The 22,500-nt window shown below is 42.6% G+C and overlaps 1 long non-coding RNA gene across 1 annotated transcript in view; it reads right to left on the bottom strand.

Moving 5' to 3' along the window:
• Positions 1–15,617: 15,617 nt before the first annotated feature.
• The window catches only part of LOC127006020 (uncharacterized), a 106,894-nt gene continuing 100,011 nt past the window's right edge, over positions 15,618–22,500 (bottom strand). The window contains exon 3 of the long non-coding RNA XR_007759017.1: positions 15,618–15,697. This is a non-coding gene — a long non-coding RNA (uncharacterized LOC127006020). The remainder of the gene's footprint in view (positions 15,698–22,500) is intronic.

The following is a 22,500-nucleotide window of genomic DNA, read 5'->3' as shown; positions in this document are numbered from 1 at the left end:
CTGTCTTCCCCCGTTTTCTTCTGTTTCTTCCTTCCTTCTCGTTATTTTCTCATTCATCATCTGTTCCTCCTATTCCTCATTCCTTTCATTAATTCCCTTCTCTTCTACCTTATCCTTACTTAACACTTTTCCTATCCTCTCTTACCTTTTCATCCACCTTCATACCCTTACCTAACCCCATCCACTCCTATCCCCAGTCTCTTGCCTCCCCACCCTCCCAAATTCCCGACATCCCTAATCCTATAACCTCACAAATCCACTTCTCCCCAAATCCACCCCTCTCCAAATCCACTTCAACCCAAATCCATCTCTCCCCAAAGACACTTCACCCCCCTTTCTCCGTCCTCCCTCCCGGCCCCCCCCCCCCCCCCAGCCTCCCGCCTACCCAGCATCACGTCTCCGCCAGAAACCTTGGCCTCGTGTTTTGTGCGTTTGTTTTATTGCGTCCTGGACTTGGTAATGGCGCCGCGCCGTGATTTACTGGCGTGCTTGAGGGGCTGGTGTGGCTAAGGGTCTGGCCTGGCGCGGCGGAGGGTTTGGTGTGGCTAATGGTCTAAGTCTGTGGTGAGGGAGAGTTTGGTGTGAAGCAGAGTCTGGTATTAGTAAGAGTATGGTCTGTCTGATGATCTGGGCTGGTATGGCCGATGATCTGGTGTGCCTAATGGTTTGGTCTGGGTGAGGTTCTGGTCTGATGTAGCCGAGGATCTGGTGTGGCTAACAGTTTGGTCTGGCTGAGGGACTTGGCTGGTGTAGTTAAGGGTCTGGTCTGGTGTGCTTGAGGGTCTGGGCTGGCTAAGGATCTGACGTGAAGGAGGATCTGGTCTAGCTGTGCGTCTGTTGTGGTGTGGCTAAGGGCCTGGTCTGGTGTGCTTGATGGTCTGGGCTGGCTAAGGATCTGACGTGAAGGAGGGTCTGGTCTAGCTGTGAGTCTGTTGTGGTGTGGCTAAGGGCCTGGTCTGGTGTGCTTGAGGGTCTGGGCTGGCTAAGGATCTGACGTAAAGGAGGGTCTGGTCTAGCTGAGAGTCTGTTGTGGTGTGGCTAAGGGTCTGGTCTGATGTGCTTGATGGTCTGGGCTGGCTAACGATCTGACGTGAAGGAGGGTCTGGCCTATCTGAGGGTCTGGTGTAGTGTGGCTGATCATATGTCTGGTCAGTGAGTCTCTCTGGTCTAAAGGGTCTCCAGGTAGGTCACTGTGTCTATACTTTCTTATCCTTTCCATTAACCCAGTAACTGCGGGGATCATGTTTCTTAAAGGCCCCTCTAAACGAGAATAATGAAAAAAAATCATCACTCACACAAACCATTTCATAATATAGATCAACGCATTTGTGATCTGTTTATGCATCATCTATTTTGGGGGGGTTGTATCGTGGCAAAAATTTGGCCTGTCGCTGGTCCACGGTAAAGCCACAAATTTGGTCTGTCGCTGCTACCAGGTTAACTTTGCACATCCTCCTCTTCCGCTCTCCCTCACCTTCCATTACCACCCTCCGTATATCCACATAGTTACAGTGCAGTATTTCGGGTGTGGGAAAAATATACACCTCACATAAGTATTCGTGTGACACTAAAGGGGTGATTATCAAGACACCTCTATATCCGAAACTGGCCTCTCTTCTGGCATGTATTTCTTTTTGCTGTAACTGAAGCAGCGCCTAGTGTTTTTATTTTATTTATTTTATTTTTATTTTTTTTGCCCTTGAGCTGCCTTCCATGCTGCAAAAAAAGGAAGCAGATCTAACTGTGAGAGGGATTCAGGAGTGTTAGTGAGCTCTGATGTCCGTCCATGAAACCAAGGCATTCAAGTTTAGAAAAGGGCGTTGGGTTATGTGTCAAAAAGTGCAAAATGTGTAAGCAATTGTAGCGCTGAAGTAATCGTCATATTGAGAATTAGTTAGACCTTATCTCGATTATGCAATGTAAATACAATGTAGATAGATAAATAGAAAAACAGATAGAGATAGATAGATAAAGAGAGAGAGAGAGAGAGAGAGAAAATGGACAAAAAGGAAATGATACGAAATAGAGGAGGAAGAGAAGGAGGAGGACGACGACGAAAAGAAGAGGAAAAAGAAAAGAAAAACAGGAAGGAGAGGAAATTAAAATAAATACGAAAGCAAAAATAAAAACAAAACAAAACAAAAAAGTCACAACAGGAAGAAACAAAAGAAGAAAGAAAGAGAAAAATACATAAAATAATAAAAGAGAAAGAGGAGGAGGAGTAAGAGGGGGGGGGGGGGAAGAGGAAGAAGAGAAGGGAAAAGGATGAGGAGGGTGGAAGAGAAAATAAGAAGAAAAGGGAAAAAGAGGAGGAGGAGGAGGGTGGAAGAGAAGGAAGAGAAGGGAAAAGAGAGGAGGAGGAGGAGTGGGAAAGAGGAGGAGGAAAGAAGAGGAGGTGGGAAAGAGGACAAGGTGGCATCATAACATCATAGCGCGTCTGAGGTCGTTTCATCTACTTACGGCTGACTGGCCAATGAATTTTCCTCAAGATGTTTACATAAGTGAGAAAGAAAAGGGGAAGCTGGGTACGAAGGGGGGAGAGAGAGAGAGAGAGAGAGAGAGAGAGATTCAGAATCTTTTAGACATAACAATGGTAACACTTCACAGATTATTCTTTCCTCTCCTCTCCCCTCCTCTTCTCTCCTCCTCCTCTTCTCTTCTCCCCTCCTCTCTTCTCCCCCTCACTTCCTTTCCGTCACTGATCGTTCATATTCAGAATTTATAAAACTCCCAAACAATGATTTCCAGATTCCCTTACAAGAGGAAGAAGATTTTATTTCATTCTTTTTTTTTTCCATTGCACAGGATTTTGGTCTCGTATTTCGCTTCCTCGTTAACGGGAAAGTAAGGAAGTTAAAAAAAGGATACATTGCGAGTAACTTCATCGCCGAGTTAGTAACATGAGACGAGTTAATGCGGAGGAATCATACAGAACTTAAGCAGAGGATTTGCTTTTCTGTGCCATACCGTCAAGGCGCAGAACATCACGAGACTGTCTGAACATCGTATTAGCATTTATTAACTGTTATGTGTCAAGTTTGTCTTTTTAATTCAAGTTTTGGGACGTGAGTTAGTTAGTTAGACATTGAACTGGGTGGTCAAGGGATACAAAAGGGGAATGTCTGAGATGAGGAAGATGAGGAACACGAAAGGGGAGGGGGGTGACATGAGAAAGGGGAGAGACATAAAAAGAAAGGGGTGGAGAAGACATGAGGAAAGGGTATTTGTGACATGAAAAGAAGGGAAAAAAAGGGAAAAAAAAGGGGAAAAAAAAGCAGGTGGAGGCGAAAGACAAGAAAGACAAGAGTGGAAGGAAGACATGAAGGAAGGGGGAGGGGAGACATGAGGAGAGGGGAGGGGAGAGCAGGGGAAGAAGGGAGGCATGTGTGAGGGTGGTAGCGGGCGGGGAAGGTCTGAAGTGGTTGGCATTCCACGGAGCAAACCACCGACACCTTGTCATTCCACTTCGGCAGCGAGGCGCGACGGAACGGAGGGAAGGGCGCAGAAGGCGAAGATAGAGGAAGGGAGGAATAGAAAGGAAAGAAGAAAGGGCAAAATAAATAAAGAAGGGAGAAAAGAGAAGGAGGAAAGGAAGGAGGGAAGGATGCGGGAAACGAGGAAAGGGAGAAGAGAGGAATAGAAGGAAAGGAAAGGAAGAAAGGAAGAAGTGAAGAATAAAATGGAAGGAAAGAAGTAGGGAGGAAGAAAGAGTTGAAAGAATAATTAATAGAAGTAGTTTTAGTTGTCTGTTGCTTCCATATCTTCTCCTCTCATTCCATTCTTTCTCTTTTTCCTTTCTCTTCCCATCTGCCTAAATTCCTTGCTTCTTCATTCCTTTCTACCTCTTTCTTCCTTTTCCTTCTTTCCCTCCTTCCCTTTTCCCTTCCTATTTATAATCCCTTGTTACTTAATTCCCTTCTTCCTCTTTCTCTTAATTTCTTTCTCTTCGTCCCTCCCCGTTTTCCTCATACTTAAATTTTCCTCTTCCACTCTTTTCTCTCCTATTCCTCCTTCCTTCTTTCATACATCTCTTGTTATTACCTCCTCCTCCTCCTCCTTCCTCTCTTCCTTTCCCTTGTCTTCCTTCCTCTCCCTTCTTCCCATCTTTGCCCCTCCTAGCCATCACCTATTCCTCCTTCTCCTTTCTATCTTCCTTTTCCTTATCTTCCTACCTCTCCCTTCTTCCCATCTTTGCCCCTCCCAGCCAACGCCTCTTCTTTCTCCTCCTCCTATTTCCTCTCTTCCCTTTCCTTCTCTCTCTTCCTCTCTCTTCTTTCCACCCTTGCCCTGCCTAACCAACACCTCCTCCCCATGCTCCTAGTCCTCCTCCTCTTACACCACCGCGTAAACAGAAATCCCAGACAAACGGACACGCCAGAAACACACAAACAGACCGCACGAACAGACGGGCCGACACGAACACTATGCAGTCGCCGGCAGCTCGGGGTTTGTCTGTTGGTCAAATTCACGGCATTTTTCAGCTTGATATATATTCAGGCGGCGATATTTCTGGACTGGGATCCCTCCTCAAAATTCCCCCCGTGAGGCCGCTCCTGCAAGAAATATACATTCTGAGCCGCGCGGTGAGCTAGCTGACTGGCGGCATTTTTCCTATTTGACTCTCTCTCTCCCCTGCTCCTCTATCCCCGACCTCTCCTCCTCCTTTCCCCTGACCCCGTCCCGACTGACCCCGATCCCCCAGCGTGCCTGCTCCCTACATGTTTCTTCTCCCTCCTCTGCTACACTTCTGAAATTGCTCCTGTATTCTCTATGCCTTTTCCTCCTCCTCCTCCTCCTCCTCCTCCTCCTCCTCCTCCTCCTCCTCCTCCTCCTTTCCTTTCTTCTGCTTTACTTCCTCCTTTTCATATTGTCTGCCTTTTCAGATTTCGTTATTCTTTTTTTTATCTTTATTTTTTTTTCTCTCTCTCTCTCTCTCTCTCTCTCTCTCTCTCTCTCTCTCTCTCTCTCTCTCTCTCTCTCTCTCTCTCTCTCTCATATAACATCACTCCATCACCTCTACACTCACACACACACACACACACACACACACACACACACACACACACACTGATTTCCCTTGCATCCCTTTACACGAATCCTCTTTCACTTTCTTATCTTCCATTCTTTATCCCCCTCCTTTCTCCTTTTCCTCCTCTTCCTCAGGCCCACTTTCCGCATTCCCTTCCTTTCTCCTCCTCTCATTCTCTCCTTCTCACTTCCTGTATTTCTCTCCTTCCCACCATACTTCTGTCTTTCCCTCTTCCTGTCTTTTCCTTCCCTCTTTCTCCCTCACTTCCTGTCTTTCTCTCTCTTTATCTCTTGGCTTTCTCTCTCACACCCTAACCCAACCACCCCTACACGCGTTCCCACCCCCAAACCCACTCCCTTCAAACCCTCTCCTACCCCTCCACCACCATCCTCCCACACACACGCACGCCTATTCCTTCGGCTCTGTTTCCTTAGTAAGTTTATGTGTTTGTTTGGGTATCTCCGCTGCCCCTTCGCCCGCCGTGCAGCCTCGCCAGGTCCTAAAAGCCGTCGGTTTGATGCCGCGCCGGACTCTGGAGGCAGGAAAGGCGAGGTGGAAAGGAAAGACGAGAGGGAGGAAAGAAAAAGGGAAAAAGAGTATGTTCGGGAAGGAAAGAGGGAAAAGCAGAGAAAAAAGGGAAAAATGTTGAGGTGGAAATGAAAGACGAGAGGAGAAAAGGGAAAAAAGGAAAAGACAATGAGCGGGAAGGAAAGAGGGAAAAGCAGAGAGCAAAAAGGGAAAAATGTTGAGGTGGAAATGAAAGAGGAGAGGAGAAAAGGGAAAAAGGGAAAAGACAATGATCGGGGAGGAAAGAGGGAAAAGCAGAGAGCAAAAAGGGAAAAATGTTGAGGAAGAAATGAAAGACGAGAGGAGAAAAGGGAAAAAGGGAAAAGACAATGATCGGGGAGGAAAGAGGCGAAAAGTAGAAAGCAGAAGGGAAAAAGGAAAAGTGCTGAGGTGGAAAGACAAAGGGGGCGAAAACGAAAAAGAGAAAAGAGTTTGATCGTGAAGGAAAAGAGGAAAAGGTAAAAAAAGGAAAAAGTGTTCCGAGAATGATAAACAGAAAAAAAAGAGAAAAGTAGAGAGCAGAAGGGAAAAAAGGAAAAGTGTTGAGGTGGAAAGGAAAGACAAAGGGGGAGAAAAAGAAAAAGAGAAAAGAGTATGATCGTGAAGGAAAAGAGGAAAAGGTAAAAAAAGAAGGAAAAAGTGTTCCGAGAATGATAAACAGGAAAAAAAAAAGACAATCTGGGTGGAATGCTCGGTGGTGTACATGGACTGAGAGGCAATCTTTCGAGTCTTATACTTCCCTCCTCTCCTTCCACCTTTCCTTCTACCTCTCCATGCTCTACCTCCTTCCCTCCACCCCTCGCCCCTCCGTCTCCTTGGCCTCCTCTCCTCCCATCTCTCGTTCTACCTTTTTACCTTCCACCCCTCGCTCCTCCATCTCCCCTTGGCACTAAATCTTCGCCGCTGAGAAACATTGCCTCCCTGTCCTTACGCCGTGACCTCTGACCCGCTCGTTAAGGTCATGTGGGGGTGACACGCCTCGCTGCCCGACTGACCCTGTGACCACGAGAATGAGGGAGGGAGAGAAGGTAAGTAGAGGAGGGAAAAGGGGGAGGGAAGGAAGTAGGGAAGGAACCGATGTAGAAAGATAGCTAGGGACGAGGAATGGGAGAAAGGGGCAGAGACAGTTAGAAGGAGAGAGGAAAAGAAAGGGAGGAATGGAGAGTGGTAGAGTAGAGATATACACTGAAAAGGGGAGAAATGAAGTTAGGAGAGAGACCTATTGGCAAAGAAGGGGTGATAGGAAGGCAAGGAAGAAAAATAAAAAGGTTAGAAGAGAGGAAAGAAAGCATGCAACTGAGAAAAGAAGAAAGGAATGGATATATAGCTAGAAAGAGGACAGGAAGAACAAGTGGAAAGTAAGTGAAAAATAAAGATAGTGAAGACTGATGGGAAAGTAGGGACGTAGCGGAGAGAAAGAAATAAGAGGAATGGAAGAGAGGAGAAAAGAAATGGTGCAAAGGATGGGGTGAGATGGATGGAGGTATAAATATATGGGAAGCCAGAATGGATAGGATTGTGTTCACGTGAGAAAGGACTTTTACAAGGACTTTTGAACACAAGACAGACAGACCATCCGAGAGAAAAGATGGAAAAGTGAAAAGGTCATAGGAGGGAGGAATAAAGAATGAGATGATTATATATAGTAAAAAAAAAATGGAAATGTGTTTGAATGGATATCGAGGTTTAAAGGTGGTTATACACAGAAGGTTTGCAAAATAAATGAAAGGAAAAAAATATATGGAAAGTGACCTAGAGAGATCGTAGAAACTAATACAATAAAGATTAAAGCGAAAAAAATAGAGGAACGAAGAGAATTTGCATTTTGATATGAGTTTGTGTTTTTGTATACAGATAAATAGATAAATACATATAGATAGATAAAGACAGATAGATAGAAAGATAGATACACACAGGGAGAGAGAGAATGAGATAATGATATAGAGATAGATGGATAGATAGATAGATAGATAGATAGATAGATAGATAGAGAATAAGAAAAAGAGAGAGAGAGAGAGAGAGACTGAGAATAAGAGAGAGCGAGAACGAGAGCGAGAGAAAGTGAGAGGAAGAGTGAGAAAGAGAGAGAGCGAAAACAGGCTGAGGGTACGAATGGCTTAGGCGTTCAACACAGTGTCATTTTACTTTAAGGCCGAAAAAAAAGCGAAAAAGAAAAAAAAATGGTATCCCGGAAACTTCACTAGACGCGGACGCTTAGAGCCGAGAGTCGAGTGTTCTAGGAGGGGACTATCGCCCTTATCCGCAACCCGGTACACTTACTGCTCTTACTGAAACGCCGTGACTAAGTGAGTGTGCGAGATTAGATATTTCTCTCTCTCTCTCTCTTTTTCTATTTATTTTTCTCTCTCTAGGTGGAAGGAAGGGAAGAAAGGTGAAAGGTGGAAGGAGAGAAAAGGAAAGGGAGGGAGGGAGGGAGGGAAAAAGTCTCGATCAGTCATCAATCTATCTATCTACTTTTTAACATGGTTCTAATTTCTGTTATCGATGTTTCCTATTGTTTTTTTTATTTATCCTCACGTTTCTCTCTCTCTCTCTCTCTCTCTCTCTCTCTCTCTCTCTCTCTCAGTACCCCCTCCCCCCCGTGTTAATGTCGGACGTGTAGGAGACGCGTTTCTAAGCCGCTTAAGTGTTGCTGTGTCTCGCGTGCTGTGGGAAGCGAGGAGTAGCGGCGGCGGCGGCGGTGGTGATGGTGGAGTCTGAGATCTACTACTAAAACAGTGGAGGAGGAGGAGGAGGAAGATGAGGAGGAGGAGGACATGTCGGGGGAGAGAACATCTGGTAAGGATAAGCTTGTTCATTGATACAGCTAAGACGCATTAGTAACTTACTCAGGTGAAAATTCAGGTAACAGCTCAATGAAATGCCGAAGTGATATGTGTGTGTGTGTGTGTGTGTGTGTGTGTGTGTGTGTGTCTCTCTCTCTCTCTCTCTTCCTCTAGCTTTCCCTTTGTTTAATTAAATTAATATAAAAGTTTTTTTGATACAGCAACACTATATACATGGCGTTCAATAACAACAACAACAACAACAACAACAACAAACCAATATTAATAATTAAATGGCTGATAACAAAGACAATATCTGGAAACATGATATTACTGTGAATGTCTTGAATATCTACCCACCTATTACTATTACAATTCACAGAAAAACAATAATAATAATGATAATACTAATAACACTAATGCCAATACCAACACTAATACTAAAACAAAATCAAATACTAAAACTAATACTAATACTAATGATACTAAAACTAATACTAATACTAATAATACTGATACTGATACAAATACTACCACTAATACGAATACTATTACAAACACTAATACTACTAATACTAATACAAATATCAATACCTATACTAATACCAATGCTAACAATACTAATACAAATACTAATACAAATACTAATACTAATACAAATACCGATACATATACTAATTAATGCTAAAAATACTAATACAAATACTAATACTAATACAAATACTAAAAACACTAGTACTACTACTAATAATAATGACACTAACGATGACGGTGATAATGACAGTAATAATAAAAGTGATGGAAACAAGCACCATAAGTAATAACATCATATCAGTCCTAATGATAACAGCCGCGCCCCCATAATCAGTGCAAATATCAGCAGTGACGTTTGATCGCCTTTTAATCGGGTTCACATTACACGCGAGTCAATTACTGATGAATCGCCGCCCATCATAATACCCGTCACGAGATTAACAATTGCCTGCCTCTCTATATATTTTTTTTTCAGCCTGGTGCAGGGGGGAGGCGTCTGTTTATCATTAACATTATTATTATTATCATTACTACTACTACTACTACTACTACTACTACTTCTACTACTACTTTTCACAGAGGAACACATATACGCTCCTTTTTTATTTTACTTTTTGACATGTTTTTTTTTTTACTTTATTATCAATGTTTCCTTTTCTATATTAACTTTCACGTCTCTCTGTGTCTTTGTCTCTCTCTCTCTCTCTCTCTCTCTCTCTCTCTCTCTCTCTCTCTCTCTCTCTCTCTCTCTCTCGTCTCCTCTTCTCGCCTTCCTTTGATCTTTTTCCGTCCCCTCTTCTTTTTTTCTCCTGTTTATTTTCCTTCTTGTCCTCTCATGGCGCCCTCCTTCTCCTCCTCCTCCTCGGCGTCAATTGAAGAGGCAGAAAAGGAGGTCATGGCTAAGAGACTCGGAAGGAAGACTCATGCAAGATTGTTTACTTTATAAGAGTTTGCCCGTTTCTGTTTATTCTCTCTCCCTTCCGTCCTCTCCGTCTCCAGCTTTCCTTCTTTATCTTTCTTTCCTTTTCTCGCTTCTCTCACTCCATGACTTTTGTGTTTTAGTTTAGGAGAAGATGTGTTGTGTTGGTAACTCTTTCTTTTTATTTTTTCGTTTTTTTTTCTCTCTCTTCAGGAACTATGACAACGTAGAGATATTTTCGTGTTTATAATTGGAAAGGGTTATACTCCTCATGAGGTTTATTGTTTGTGTGTGTGTGTGTGTGTGTGTGTGTGTGTGTGTGTGTGTGTGTGTGTGTGTGTGTGTGTGTGTGTGGTCTCAGTCCTACCCAAAAATCGGTACTACGAGCTCTGTGCTCTTCCGTAGGGGAACAGCTGGCTGTCTCGAGAGACCCGTAGCAGACCAAACAAACAAAAACAAACATACACATCTCCATACCCCCTACCCCCACACACCCCTACATACACATACAGGTAAACAGGTGAAGATAAGAGAAAGAGAGAGTTGGGTCACCTTCCTGGGCGGTGATGGTGGAGAGGGAGAGGGAGGGAGAGGGAAGGTTCAGGAGAGAGGGAGGGAGAGAGAGGGGTGGAGAGAGGGAGAGAATGGGAGCGAGAGAACACCATTTTTTACCCTCTGCAGCATTGTCTTGGCGCCGGGGAACACGGAAACCTACTCGCGGGGTGAGGGTCGCGCTCTGATCCTGTCACTGCTGAAGGGAAACCACTGCTGAACCCCCTCCTGCCCCCCTCCCCTACCCCCTCCTCCACCTACACACCTCCAATGGATAGAACGGCAACATGTTTCCCTCCCTGCCTCCCTCCCTTCCTCCTGGGCCTGCTTCCCTTCCCTTCCCTTCAGGCCACTACCTTGCCTCTCTATAGCTTGTTCTTCCGCCTTTCCTTCGCCCCTTCTTACCTCTGACCTTATTCTGCTGTTTGTATCGCACACTGTTCCTTCTCTTGCTGTTTCCTCCCTCACTGTCTTTCCTTAATTTCCTCTTGTTTTTATTTTTATCCTCTTTTTAATATCTCCTCGTATCACTTACTCTTTTTTTTCTTTCTTCCTTTCTTCTTTCATTCTCCTTTTCTTTCTCTTGACTCATTTTCCTCCTTCTTTTCCTCCTCCTCCTCCTCACGCCACGTAGTATGTATAAGCACAGGGACAAGCGCTGAGTAGATTCGCTCCTCCAACTTTGCCTCTTAATCTTCGGCGGAGTTCGGGGTTTCGTGAGGCGGCCGCACGGAAAGTTAAGTTGGATGTCTACATTGCATGACCATATCCACCCCCCAACCTCCCCAGCGCCTCAGCAAGTCCAGAAGCAGCTGCAAGAACGTTATTAAAGTGGTGGTATTCTCAGACGCTTCCGCCTCTCACATCAACTACCTCCCAAGGCAGAAAAGGAGACTAATCGGATTTTAATGAGTGTTTTTTAGGTTCATGATACAGAAGAATGGTCAGACTACCACCAAGGCCATAAAACTCCTCCTCTAAATGGTATTCGCATACACTTCCGCCTCACATATCAACTATCTCACAAGGCAGAAAAGGGGGTCAATCAGTTTCAAATGAGTGTTTTTGTAGATGCATGATATAGAATAATTATATCAGACTAGCACCGAGGTCATAAAACTACGCCTGTAAATGCCCAAAGCCTTTACGAAAGCCTTGTGAAATGTGTTTGCCTGGATTGTGAAATGTGTTTGCCTGGACACTGGAATTAATTTGAAACAGAAGATATCAGCAATAGAGGTGATGGGAATGTCGTGTAACTAAACGGTGGAAAAAAAATAAGGGCAATGTAACTATGAAACGCAATACTCAGGGGAAACTAAACCAAGCACTGCCAATAGGAAGACAAATGTTGATATAGAGTTAACAAAACAATATATAAATGTCAGAGAGAAGAAAAATTGTACAGGCAAAAGTTAAAAAAGGATGATTATACAAAAACTTCTATCAAGAGTGCGAGACTAAGAAAAAAAGGAAACAAGCTATACTACAAAAAAAAGAAGGAAAATGAAGGAAAATGACAGAAAAGAAAAAATGTACAGGTTAAAAAGTAAAAAGAAAAAACTTCCTTCTAGAGAGCGAGGTTTTAATAATAAAAAGACAATAATACCAAAAAAAAATCTACAAGTACAAGTAAAATGGAAGAGCAAAACACTAAGAGGAGGAGGAAGAGGAGGAGTAATTCCATGTAAAAAAAAATATTAAGTTGCCTGGAAGGAAAAACTTAAGATGAAAATAATCAGAGGAAGAAAATGAATCTTCTTGAGGAGGAGAAATCTTTTGCTATTTTTGGAAGAGGAGAAAAATATTAATGACAGTATTTTGGGAAAGGACAATGACTTAGGAGGAGAGAGAGAGAGAGAGAGAGAGAGAGAGAGAGAGAGAGAGAGAGAGAGAGAGAGAGAGAGTGTGTGTGTGTGTGTGTGTGTGTAAAAGAAGGAGAAAATTAGCCGTTATAGACATTATAAGTCTCTCTCTCTCTCTCTCTCTCTCTCTCTCTCTCTCTCTCTCTCACACACACACACACACACACACACACACACACACTAACATTCATTATAACACAATCACACATACAAAAAAGAAAATACTTGTAACAGAAGAATAAGTTAAGTGCACGCAAAACAACAACAAAAAAACAATAAAAAAATAAACAAAGAAGAAATAAAAAAAAACAAGTTAAACGAAGATAAAAATACAAGAGTGAGCGAGTGAGCAAAAGAAAGGTTGCAAAGGACGATGAAAGAGAGTGGGGGAAAGGAGGTAAGAGTGTAGGAATTAGAGAGAGAGAGAGAGAGAGAGAGAGAGAGAGAGAGAGAGAGAGAGAGAGAGAGAGAGAGAGAGAGAGAGAGAGAGAGAGAGAGAGAGAGAGAGGAGAGAGAGAGAGAGAGAAGAGAGAGAGAGAGAGAGAGAGAGAGAGAGAGAGAGAGAGAGAGAGATGGGTGGTGGGGGGGGGGTCCCGGCATTACACGAGAGGAAGTGAAGGTCTTGAAGCAGAGGCAATAAAAGAAGCAACCGTTCCTCTTGTCAATTAAGCTCTTAAGACGCGCCTGCAACAAAAGAAATGCAACTGCCTCAAGCGAATCCTCACTCCATTCTCTTCCCCTCGCCCTTCCCTCTCCTCCTCACTCCTTCTCCCTCCGTCCCTCACTCCCTACCCTTGCCCCTCTCCCCTTCTCACTCCTTCTCCCTCCTTCCCTCACTCCCTACCCTTGCCCCTCTCCCCTTCTCACTCCTTCCCCCTCCTCCATTGCCCCTCTTCCATCCCCTCTACTCCTTCACCCTCTCCCTTCCCTCTCCTCCTCACCCCTTCTCCATCCTTCCCTCACTCCCTACCCTTGCCCCTCTCCCATTCTCACTCCTTCCCCCTCTTCCTCAATCCCCTCCCCCATTGCCCCTCTTCCATCCCCTCTACTCCTTCACCCTCTCCCCTCGCCCTCCCTTCCGCCTGTCTCCCATCCTCCTCTCCTTCCCATCCCTCCCACCTCTCCACTCCTCCCGGGCATCTGTTCCCGGGAGAGATAAGAAGCTCAGGGCACAATTAACTCTCTCAGGGATGGAGGAGGAGGAAGGAAGGGCATGGAGAAATTGGAGGTAGGGAGAGACAGAAAGAAGAAAAGAATGGAGGAGGGCAAGGAGATTGGGAAGTAGGAGTAGGATGGGAGAAAGAGAAGGGAGAACGTCTGAACGGAAAACTAAACATAGTAGACCAAAATACTACTACTGAATGGCTTAACTATGATACAAATACATGACTGAATGGCAAAATAAACATCTAAAAGTATCACGAATGACTAAACAAAAATAATCAAGCCTGCGCAACTTGACCTATCGGACCTTACTTTCTTCCTCAAGGCTACTGGACACATACTCTCAAACGTATCGGCTTCTCTGTGCCCCTGTTCGAAAAGCCTCTCGTGGAAGCTGTTACGGTTTTCCGGGACGGTTTTGTGATTCTAGTGATATAGTTTTACACGGGAAATACACCTATAAATACCCGGTTAATCTTCTCTGTGGCCTTGGGAAATAGTTGAAGTGGGAGTCCGATACGTTTAAAAATATGGACATTCGTAAGCGCTTTCCTATATATCTTTCCTTATTATGTATCTTCCCTCATTACCTCTTCCTACCTCAGATTCGGGCAGTAACATGTTTTAAGGCTTCCAGGAGTTCATCACACGCCACAATGACTCAACACTGATGGACGTTTATGAGTGTGCATTGCGTTGGCCGCCGAGACACTGTAGGCAGATGGAAAGTGTGAAATGCATCGGATTGTTTAGACTCGAATAGACTAACTGAGTAGGATGTGTGCCAGGGGAAGGGGAGGGAAAAGGAGGAGCACGGGTCTTGTATGTGTATGTGGGTGTGTGTGTGTGTGTGTGCGTGTGTATGTGTGTGTGTGCGTGTGTGTGAGCCTTCTATGTGTGACTTCCCCTTCAGTCCAAGTCTCGGCAGCCCGGCTCAGTCCATCCTCGCCTTTCCTCGCTTATTCTCGAAAGGACTGGACTAGACTAGATCATTCCCTTCCTCTGGTCTCGACTGCATGGATGGGCCGACGGTCGTCCCTCCCTTCCCCTTCCCCTCCACCCCCCCCCTCTTTTCAGTCCTCTCCTAACTCCATTCAGACGCGCCAGAGATAGAGGGGAAGCCTGACGACCCTCCTTTGAAGCCTCGGGGAAGGACGCAAACTTGTTAGGGTGAGATGATTGCAAATTCTCAAATCGCAGGAAAACAAAATAATCGCTTTTGGCTGACGGACACGCGCGACGCAGGAGGAGGAAGGAGAAGGATAACCGTGTGTGTGTGTGTGTTGGTGTGTGTTTGTTGGTGTGAGGGGGGGGGGCGGGGGAGAGGGTCATGTGGAGGGGGAGATAGGATTATGTGTGTAAGGGGGTTGTGTGTGTGTGTGTGTGTGTGTCAGCGAGTGGGCATACACGCGTGTGATCCCGCTAATACAAAATCCAGCATTGCTACAATCAGTTAGCGGTAATTTCCCGCCTCACATTAACGCGCCAAATGTCCACCGGCCGGCCCGACGCGCGGCGCTGTGCCCGTAATTGTGGCGCGGCGTTAGCGGCAAACACTCCCGCTGATGACCGCCGGAACACATCGCCGCCTATAAACAACATTAATACCACCATATTCCGAGTATCATAATGGTGAAAGGTAACAAAATATAGACACTATGTTTTTACGCACTCTGATATACATTAAACACATTGACCGGCCGATGGACAGCAATTTATCTTTCGGAAAAAAGACATAACGGTATTGTAATTTTGCGTTAAATTATTGTTATTAATCACTTCCATGGCGGTGAATGGTGAGCTGTTACTGCGTGGAATGATGGTAATAGTAATAAATAATAATAATAATAATAATAATAATAATAATAATAATAATAATAATAATAATAATAATAATAATAATCATAATAATAATAATAATAATAATAATAATAATAATAATAATAATAATAATAATAATAAGAAGAAGAAGAAGAAAAAGAAGAAAAAGAAGAAAAAGAAGAAAAAGAAGAAAAAGAAGAAGAAGAGAAAAGAAGAAAAAAAGACAAGAAAAAGAAGAAAAACAGGAAAAAGAACAAGAATAAAAAAAAGATGAATGCTAATATTAATAACAAAAAATAATAATGACAACAGACGAATAGAAAAAGGAGGCTAATCACATGGAGAACCAATAACTTATCGACACAGCATCAGACACTCACCCAAGAGACATCAGCTCCGGCGAAGACGATGAACACGGCGCCTCGGGACACGTGGGAATGGCCTGACTGACGGAAACACACTGCGAAAGAAAGAAATATACGTGTGAGGTGACAAACAAACACACACACACACACACACACACACACACACACACACACACACACACACAAAGTGGCAAATAGATAAGATTTTTTTTTTTTTTTTTACAGCAGAGGAAGCAGCTGAATAACTGAATAACTATAAAAATGCAATACAAAAAGAAGATTGAAGAAATAGATATAAGAGAAAATGAATAAATATGAGAAGGACGATAATAACAATGATAAGAAGAAGAAAAATGGAGGAGGAGGAGGAGGAGGAGGAGGAGGAGGAGGAGGAGAAAAAAATAGGAAAATGAGTAGAAGCTGGGAAATGAGGAGGGAGAGAAAGAGTAGGAAAAGAAAGAGGAGGAGGAAGAGGAGGAAGAAGAGGAGAAAGAGGAAGAGAAAGAGGAGGAGGAGGAGGAGGACCTTTGACCAGCGGATGAAGGGAACAAACTCTCGTTTTCTCGCTAGACTCCTTAATGGTGGCGCTGATGATGCTGTGTGTGTGTGTGTGTGTGTGTGTGTGTGTGTGTGTGTGTGAGAGAGAGAGAGAGAGAGAGAGAGAGAGAGAGAGAGAGAGAGAGAGAGAGAGAGAGAGAGAGAGAGAGAGAGAGAGAATGGAAATTATGATGATTATGGAAGTAATAACAATAATATTTCCCCTCTTACTCTTATTACTGCTACCACAGATAATAACAATAGTAATAATAATAATAATAATAAAAGCAATAACAATAACAATAATGATAACAATAATAATAATAATAATAATAATAATAATAATAATAATAATAATAATAATAATAATAATAATAATAATAATAATAATAATAATAAAGATATTCAAAAATAATAAAAATGTAATAAAAAAGGTAATGGAAAGGGAAGAAAAAGAAGACGAAGAAAAACGAGAATAAAAAAAATGGATGAAGAGAAAATTAAAAGAAAAATAACAAAAACAAAAAACATGAAAACAACAACCGAGTGGCTTAAAACTACCCACATACTGTCCAGAACACCACCTATACACCCGGACTCTAGATTCTAGGATTAAAGATGAGCTCCGGGAGGGCAGCATGAGCCAGTGCAAGATGGCGCCACTATAAACACTCGCCTGCGCCAGAACGGGCTGGGACTGACCATCAGGACCCACTGGAAGAAGCCTTGGGCCGACCATCAGGCCCCACCTGGAAGAAGCCTACCGGCGCTATAGGCCGCGACGTAAAAAAAAAAAAAAAAAAAAAAAGCAAAACCTTGAGAAATAAAATGAAAAAAACAAACAAACAAAAAAAAATTCCCTTCTTACCATAAACAAAAACAGAAAAAATAATAATAAATCAGCTTTTCTTCTTCCACCTCCTTCTCCTCCTCCTCATCTTCGTCCTCCTCCACCCGGGCGACATCAGACATCCTTTCACACTCAGTAGATGAAAGGGAAGTCCAATACCTCGTTACTGCTGAGTGGACGACCGGCGGCAATGATTAGCAGACACAGCACCTACTTACTTACTCTCTCTCTCTCTCTCTCTCTCTCTCTCTCTCTCTCTCTCTCTCTCTCTCTCTCTCTCTCTGTCTTCATTTATTTTGTTAAATTTGAATTCGTTTGCTTTATTTACATGTATTTTTCACGTCCGTCCATTGATTATACTATCTTTATTATATCTTCTTTCCTTTTCTTTTTCTTCCTTTTCTTATTTTATTCAAATTTATTTCTTTATATAATAGGTTCCATCCTTCCGTTTCCTTCTTCTTTATTCCTTCCATCCATATTTACTTCCTCCCGTTATTTTCCTTCTTTTCTTCATTTCGTTTATCATTCCTTCCTTCCTCTCTTCCGCCTTTATTTCCTCCCTTCCTTCTTTCCTTCCTCTCTTTTTTCAATCCACCATTTCCTTTTTCCCTTTTCCTTCCTGCACCCCAATTCCTGCCATCTCCTCCCCTTCTCAAACAGTTTTTCCCGTCCGCTTTCCTTCCTCCCGCACCTTCTTTCTCCCTTCCGCCAACAACAGGTCTCGGCTACTTCTATGGACTACTACAACTCCCGTCCCTTCCCTTCCCTCTACTTCACTCCCTCCATCTCTTCACATCTTTCGCCCATACAATAGATATTCTCCCTTTTCTTCCCTCTCCTAATCAAAGACGGGACACCCTTTCTTTCCTTCCCTTTCTAGTATGCCCTCAGCCCTCGTTCTCTCCGTCTCCCTCTCCCCGGCCTTCCCTTTCTCCCTCCTTCCTGTTAGTGTCTTCGTGTCGTCAGCAAATTCTACACAGCGAAGAAGGCCCTCGACGCCTCCTTTTCAGACCGTCGTGAACAAAATCAGACTAATATATAATGCATGAGCCTCCTCCTCCTCCTCCTCTTCTTCCTCCTTCTCGTTCTCCTTCCTCCTCTTCGTATTTCTCCTCCTCCTCCTCCTCCTCGTTGTCGTCGTTTTTTTCTTTCCTTTCTCTTCCTCTTTTCTCCGCTTTTCGTTGCCTCGTGTTTCTCTCAACCTCTAAATCTTTAACGCTTCCTTCTCCTCTTTCTCACTTTGTTTATCTTTTCTTCTTCTTTTCCTCTTGTTCGACTGGGTTTTAACATTTTTTCTTTTCCATTTTTCTTCTTTTCCTTCTCTTTTATCTTCTTCCTTCTCCTCCTCCTACTCCTTCATCTCCTCCTCCTCCCCCTCCTATTCTCGTTCCTGCTCCTTCTCCGGGGTCTGAAATATGGTAAACGTTTTTCAACCCTGACAAGTGTAAGTTTATGCACGTTGGGTCACAAAATGGTAACCAAACATACGACCTGCGCGGGGAGCCTCTACAGGTCGTACTTACAAGCGGATCTGGTCTTGAGGTTGTCTTAACAGTGACTAGAGAAACATAAAGAAATTGAAGCCTGTGAGTAAAGAAAAGACTAACATCATAATCAGGTTCAGCCGCATGCAAGGAACTTTGAATGAGACCTAAAGGAACGCTTTGCCAACTCAAGAAAGGGAATGTAGTACAGGCATCGATAGGAGGTTTTTCTAATCCGAGTTATTCGCCTCTGGAACAACCTTCCTGCAGAGCTTTAGCTAGTGCGAACATGATTAACGCCTTTAGAAATCGCGCTGGCTGGAGTTTCTTATCGACAGGACTGAATTTAACGTTTTTTTTTATACGAATGCTCTTATATAACAATCCTATCTATGGTTACTCATGATAATTATAACAAAATGACAAAAAAATAATAGTATCGATTATAAACAATAACAGCATAAACAACAACATCACTAACACCGCCACCACCACCACCAACAACAACAACATCACAGCCCTCGCCTTCCCTCCCTCCCACCACCACCACTACCACCACCACCACCACCACGTGAATCACTCGGCCTCGTCCACTCCCAAGTAATTCATTTAGTGCCTCAAAGTTAGGCTCAAAGGATCACGAGACTTTAATGTACATAACTTACTAATAGCGTTACGGAATTCTTACCAAAACATGCATAAAACACACGGCGAGGCTTAAAATATGTACGTAAGAACGGAGAGGGGTTTCCAGGGGCGGAGATTATTCTATACCTGATTATAATATTTCGTTTTCATTACACGGGATATGCTAATGGAGGATAAATATTGCTACTTTTTCTTTTTACCTTTACATTCTCCTTTTCTTCGTCTTTGATCCACTACCTCTTTGTTCTTTTTTTTTTTCTCTCTCTACCTTTTTCTTTTTTTCATACCTTCCTTCTTTTTCTTTTCTTTTCTTTCGTCTTTCTTTTTCGGTCTCCTTTATTTTTTCTACCCTCTTTCTTTTTCTGTCTTCTTTTAGGGCTTTTTCTTTTCTTTATTCCATCTTTTCTTTCTTCTTTTTATTCTTCTTGGTACTTATTTGTTTTTCTTTCCTTCTTTTTCTTCCTTTTTTTCTTTCTTTTCTAATTCTTCTTCACTCTCCCCTATTTATCCTCTGTTATCTTGCTTGCTCCGTTATTCTTTATTCTTCCTACGACAAACTTTTTCTTCTTTCCCCTTCATTTACATTCCTTCCCTCCATTTCTTATGCTTCCTACTGCACGCTGACGATATATATACACAATTCTCCCCTCTTTCTTATTTATATCCTCCGTTCTTCTGCACCTTTACGTTTCTTCCCCTCTTTTAAAATCTTCTGATATCCTTTCCCTCTTCCCTTTTTCCTTTCTATTCCTCAAATACCCTCTTGGACATATGATTTCGTTCCTGTCTTCTCCTGCTATTGCTTATTTCTATCAACTTTCAATATTCCCTTCATCATTTCCCTTTGTTATACCACCGAAGCGCTTCTCCCTTCACTATTTCCCTCCATCCAAGTCAGATCACATATATAGCTAATCTTTTCTTTTCTTAACTCCTGTTTTCCTTTTGTCTTCCCACTTTTTCTCTCTCGGCTTCCTAACACACATGCTTTATTATTTTCTTTGATTTTCATTTCTTTTTTATAATCTACACTTTTCATATTCGCTGTTCTAATTAGGCTCGAGGGGGACGGCGTGGCGTCTCTTTTGAAGCTTAAATAGTTAACATACATTAGAACTACGTGTGTGTGTGTGTGTGTGTGTGTGTGTGTGTGTGTGTGTGTGTGTGTGTGTTCCAAAGATAAGTGAAAAAATGAAAATAAAGGAAAGTAATTTAAATAAACTAAAATAAAAGATAAGAGTAGAGAAGAGAAGAGAGAGAGAGAGAGAGAGAGAGAGAGAGAGAGAGAGAGAGAGAGAGAGAGAGAGAGAGAGAGAGAGAGAGAGAGAGAGAGAGAGAGAACCCTGTAAAACTAATTAGCGTATATTATGTTACTGTATAATATTAAATCATTGATCTTTAACATTATTACACAAAATACGAGGTTATAATGATGATGATGATGATGAGGAGGAGGAGGAGGAGGAGGAGGAGGAGGTGAAAGAATAGTCAGAAAAATTAGGCGTGTGAAACTTTGTGGATACTTTTCACATAAACTATTTTTCTTTGTAGTTTTCCTTTCTTCTTCTTCTTTATTTACCTCAGTTTCTCTTGTCATTGCTGTTGTTTGTTTTAGGAAAAGCTTGTAGTGTTGGAAGCCGTTCTTTGCCGATAGAGGTCAACTGTATCTTGCTTCCTTTCTTTTTCGTCTTCCATTCACTCTATTTTTATTATTTCTTCTCGTTTTTCGTTCAAGCCGTATTTTCATTTTTCTTCTCTTGCCTTCTTTTGTCTTTCATTCAAACCGTATCTTCTTTACTTCTTCTTTGTCTTCCTTTCAGTTCGTGTCTTTTCTCTTTCTCGTGTTTCGTTCAATCATTATCTTCCGTATTTCTCTTTTGTCTCCCTTTCAATTATTATAACATTTATTCTACCTTGTCTTCCTTTCAATAGGCATCTTTTTTCTTTCTTTCTTGTCTTCCTTTGAATCCATATTTTTTTCTTCTTTGTCTTCCCTTCAATCTGTATCTCCATTTCTTCTTACTCTTCGGTTCAACTTTTATCTACTTTGTTTCTTCCTTGTCTTCCATTCAATTTCTAGCGCCGTATATCTTCCTCGTCTTACATTCTTATTCTTATTCCTTTCTTTTTATCCCGTTCAATCCGCATCATCACTTTTTCTTTGTCTTCTTTCTTCCTCTCTTATCTTCCGTTCAATTCCTAACGCCCTCCATCTCCCTAGCCTCCCTCATCTGCCTTCAAAAATCCTTTAGTGCCGAACTTTCACCATTGTGTTTCTTTCTTCTCTCCTTATGAGGCGTAACTCTCCCACGCGCCCCAAAAAAACGGTATTTCTTTTCCTATATAAATTCTACATCAGCTACATTTTCTAACCTTTCTTTATTCCTCTACCTAACGTTCCTCTACTTCTCCTCTTCCTCCTCCTCCCTTCCACATGATCACTTCGATTTTCTTCCTATCATGTTCCCCTCCGACACTCTCCTCTTCCCTTCTCTTCTAATCCCTACTCTCCCTCCTCCTCCTTCTTTCCCTTCCGTCTCCTGCCCTCCCTCCTCCTCCTCCACCACTTCTCTCCCTACTGTCTTCCACTCCCCATCCTCCTCCTCCTCCATTCCTCTCCACCCTCCCGTCTCCAACTCTCCCTCCTCCTCCTCCTCCTCCACTTCCCTCCCTTCCTCCACCTCTCCGGAATCCGAGGGAGAAAAGGATCACAAAACTTCATAAGAAAAACTTCATAAAGTAGCAAGACACCAATCTAAACTTGTGCAAGAAATCCTCTCCCCGCGTCCTAAGCCTCCCTATGTATAGATTATTATTTGTGTTCCTTTTTAATGTTCCTTTGATGGTCCTGAAGACTTACTCGCCTCCCTCCTCCTTCCTCTCTGTCTCTCTTTTTCTGATTCTGTCCTCTGGTGATTTCTTTTTCTTATTAATTTTTTTTTCAGTAGTAATTTCTTCTTCTTATTCTTATGATGTGTTTTCTTTGCCACACTTTTTTTCTCTTTTCTTTTTTTTTACTTATATTCTTATCTACACTTTTTAATCTGTTCTCCTTTTTTTTTCTTTTCACTCGCTCGTCCTCACTTTTCTTGTTTTTTTCTTTTCTTCTTATTTGTTTTTTCTTTCCCCGTTTCTCTCTTATTCCGATACCTTTATTTTCTTTATTTCCATTTATCATTACTTTCTACTCTTCCCTCTTGCCATTCTCCTTTCTTCGTTTTTGTCCTTATCGCTCGTCTCTTCACTTTTCCTTTTTGTTTCTTTCATTTTTTCTTTTCATATCTCTTTATTTCTTTATTTTACTTCATTATTCTACCTTCTTTTAAATTCCATCTTATTTTGGATATGTATCTGTGCTCTGCCTCTTCTTTACCTC

The sequence above is a fragment of the Eriocheir sinensis genome, chromosome 31 (assembly GCF_024679095.1).
Source record: "Eriocheir sinensis breed Jianghai 21 chromosome 31, ASM2467909v1, whole genome shotgun sequence".
Lineage (NCBI taxonomy): Eukaryota > Metazoa > Arthropoda > Malacostraca > Decapoda > Varunidae > Eriocheir > Eriocheir sinensis.
Note: the sequence above shows the minus strand (reverse complement) of the source record. Positions and strands in the feature narration are given on the sequence as shown.